At 37.8% G+C, this 3,952-nt stretch overlaps 1 protein-coding gene across 1 annotated transcript in view; it reads right to left on the reverse strand.

Moving 5' to 3' along the window:
• The window catches only part of LOC114644615 (hemicentin-2-like), a 405,336-nt gene that overhangs the window by 318,507 nt on the left and 82,877 nt on the right, over positions 1 to 3,952 (reverse strand). The gene's annotated exons all lie outside the window — the stretch shown is intronic.

The following is a 3,952-nucleotide window of genomic DNA, read 5'->3' on the forward strand; positions in this document are numbered from 1 at the left end:
GGATTTTTGTTTATCATTGGCTGAGCTTTCAAAGTTGCAGTTTCCTTTTAATATATGACATGCCTTATGGAAACAGTAGTATTTCAGCAGTGACATTAAGTTTATTGGATTAACAGAAAATATGCGATATGCATCATAACCAAATTAGACAGAGATATTACATCAATACTTAGTTGAGCCTCCTTTTGCAAATATAACAACCACTAGACGCCTCCTATAGCCTTTGATGAGTGTCTGGATTCTGGATGGAGGTATTTTTGACTATTCTTCCATACAAAATCTCTCCAGTTCAGTTAAATTTGATGGCTGCCGAGCATGGACAGCCTGCTTCAAATCATCCCATAGATTTTCAATGATATTCAAGTCAGGGGACTGTGACAGCCATTCCAGAACATTGTACTTCTCCCTCTGCGTGAATGACTTTGTAGATTTCGAACTGTGTTTTGGGCCATTGTCTTGTTGGAATATCCAACCCCTGCGTAACTTCAACTTTGTGACTGATGCTTGAACATTATCCTGAAGAATTTCTTAATATTGGGTTGAATTCATCTGACCCTCGACTTTAACAAGGGCCCCAGTCCCTGAACTAGCCACACGGCCCCACAGCATAATGGAACCTCCACCAAATTTGACAGTAGGTAGCAGGTGTTTTTCTTGGAATGCGGTGTTCTTCTTCCGCCATGCAAAGCGCTTTTTGTTATGACCAAAGAACTCAATTTTTGTCTCATCAGTCCAAAGCACTTTGTTCCACAATGAATCTGGCTTGTCTAAATGAGCATTTGCATACAACAAGCGACTCTGTTTGTGGCGTGAGTGCAGAAAGGGCTTCTTTCTCATCACCCAGCCATACAGATGTTCTTTGTGTAAATTGCGCTGAATTGTAGAACAATGTACAGATACACCATCTGCAGCAAGATGTTCTTGCAGGTCTTTGGAGGTGATCTTTGGGTTGTCTGTAACCATTCTCACAATCCTGCGCATATGCCGCTCCTGTATTTTTCTTGGCCTGCCAGACCTGGGTTTAAAAGAAACTGTGCTTGTGGCCTTCCATTTCCTGATTACATTCCTTACAGTTGAAACTGACAGTTCAAACCTCAGATAGCTTTTTGTACCCTTCCCCTAAACCATGATACTGAACAATCTTTGTTTTCCGATCTTTTGAGAGTTGCTTTGAGGATCCCATGCTGTCACTCTTCAGAGGAGAGTCAAAGGGAAGAGCATCTTGAAATTGACCACCTTAAATACCTTTTCTCATGATTGGACACACCTGCCTATGAAGGTCAAGGCTTAACAAGCTAATCCAACCAATTTGGTGTTGTCAAGTAATCAGTATTGAGCAGTGACATGCATTCAAATCAGCAAAATTACAAGGGGGCCCACATTTTTGCACAGCCAGTTTTTCACATTTGATTTAATTTCATTCAACTAAATACTGCTTCACTAAAAATCTTTGTTCGGAAAACACCCCAGTACTCAGATGTTCCTAGGAAATGAAAGACAACCCCATTATCTTTTTTGTTGAAAGTAGAGTAAATTATTATGCAGGCTGAGAGGGGTTCCCAAACCTTTTCATATGACTGTATATCAACACAATATCTAGTGTTTGAACTCTGTCCCACCAAAATTGTTTGAATGTGTTTATTCTGAAAACAAACCAGAAGACGATACCAGAGACACTTTAAAATATGTTTATGTCAATTTACCTAAATATAAAAGCGAGGTCAGTGTGCTCAAAATTGTCTGAATTGCTTTTGTGCTTGTACTACACATCTCTCTTTGCATGAACCCACAGTAGTCACCCATCATGCTTGGAGTAAATTTTTCCTGATATCGGTTTTCCATCACCTTTGTAGCTTGATGAAATCTTTCCCCATGCTCATCTCTGACATTGCTTAGATTTGGTGGAAAAAAGTTGTCTTCAGTGAAATTCTGGCTCCCGTAAGCTAATATACTTTCAGCATATTCTCCACAAGCTTAACATAATTCTCTGTTCTGTGACTGTCAAGAAAATTCTGGACAACCTGCACAAATGAGGGTGCTGATTCAGTTGGATTCAGTTTCCTTTTGAACTCATCGTCAAGCATCAGTTCACGGATTTCAGGGCCAATAGAAACACCTTCTTTAATTTAGGCTTCACTTTTCTTGAGACCAAACTTATTTCTTAAATGCTGAAACGCATTGCCTTTACTGTCCAGTCACCCTAGTTGTCCAAGACTTGGAACATCATAACTAAAGAATGGGGTGTGCTGGACGAAAACGGTTTTCAGATTTGGAGTCAGCAAGTGAAATTTGTTAAAGTACAGGTGAAAGAATCCCAGTAGCCAAATGCTTGTTGACCAGTGTAATCAGCTGAAATGAGATGACAGATCTCTTCTGCTTCTGTACAGGCTTCTTTCATCAGCATTCAATATTCAAACAAGCTAAGGGCACATTTTTATCACATGTTAAGATTCAGTATCCATGGGGGCTTGTGGGATTAGACAGCTATTTCTAACATTCAAAATGCCAGGGAGCTAGTGCCCGCTCTTTGATACGTAGCCCATCCATCTTCATTCTCCTGCATTTAATTATTGCTTACACTGTGTTTACTTTTGAGTGATGTTGATTGGTTTATTCTTTACAAAGTTGAACTATGCAGCATAGATGTGCTGCTGGCATTTCGTGGTATGGTTACCATAACACTGTGACCTTTGCTTAGTGGCTTGGTCTGTAGAGGTGTGGATTCACAGCATCTGAGATTGTGGATAAGACTCTCCAAAACTTCAACAATGATTCTAAGATTTTTTATTGTCAAAAAGTAAATAATTTACGTCTCCTTTGCCAATTATTAGACTTTGATTACTAGATTTAGTGTTACATCCAGTTTGAACCCCTGCCTGTTTATTGATTTTGACTCATGACACATCTATCTCCTGATCCTTTTATTATTTTCTTACTCAAATTATTCCTAACATGCTTTTAAGCTACAGCAAGAGATCACCTCTGACTACCATAATAATGTAGAAGGGATAGACTTGACTCCTTGTTGCCTAAAATGCATGTCTCCTTGAATCTGAAACCCTTTTATGGGGATAATAAATCCAACCTTGATTTTGATTATATATTGTGAATAATCAAAGTCATCTAAGTACTTCTCAGTGGTATCTCCTCAGGGGAATTTTGAAATAATATGAGAAAATGTTAATCACTCAAACTTCCACAATGTGAACATTAATGTATGATTATAGTAGTTAATACTGTGAATTGTACATTTTTTGTAACTTTCTCTTTGTGTTTTTATTGTTTGTCCTCTGCAGACTGGTGTCCCAATCATGTCATGCTGACCCTTTAATCACTTAGATCTCTTTTGCATTCTAAGTTGCTGTCTGAGCAGAATCGTCTGGTCTATTGCGTGTGGAACAGAGGAATTTTTTCTGTCACTGCTTTCTCTTTCTCTATCACAGTGTCAGTATGCAACTTGGCAAACTCAAGAAAGTAAAAACAAACTCAGCAGGACATAATGATTTATTATAATATATGTATTGCTATAAACAAAAGATAAAATTCTGTCCACACAAAAATACAATCAATCCAGAAAATTGCAGAAACTGATAAGATGCATTAATCTTAAGAAATACTAACAGCCCCACCCTAATCCAGAGATGACCTGTAAGTGAAAAAAATAACATGGTTTTATACTGATTAAAGCAACAAGATTTAAACAGAAAAATTTGTATTTTTACCCATATTAAAGAATCTAAGGTATTATTATGGAGCGTGCATTTGGATTCCACCAGTTTAGCAAGATTAGTCCACATGCTTAAAATGTAGTGTAGGAAATCACAGCAAGTGTCACCCCTTCTGAAATGACTCCAAACACTATTCTAATAGGATTTGAAATGTTTCTAAATCTGACACTGTATATGATACATAAGCAAACGTTTTTGTCCAAAAAAAATCTCGATTAAGCACA

The sequence above is a fragment of the Erpetoichthys calabaricus genome, chromosome 17 (assembly GCF_900747795.2).
Source record: "Erpetoichthys calabaricus chromosome 17, fErpCal1.3, whole genome shotgun sequence".
Classification (NCBI taxonomy): Eukaryota; Metazoa; Chordata; class Cladistia; order Polypteriformes; family Polypteridae; genus Erpetoichthys; species Erpetoichthys calabaricus.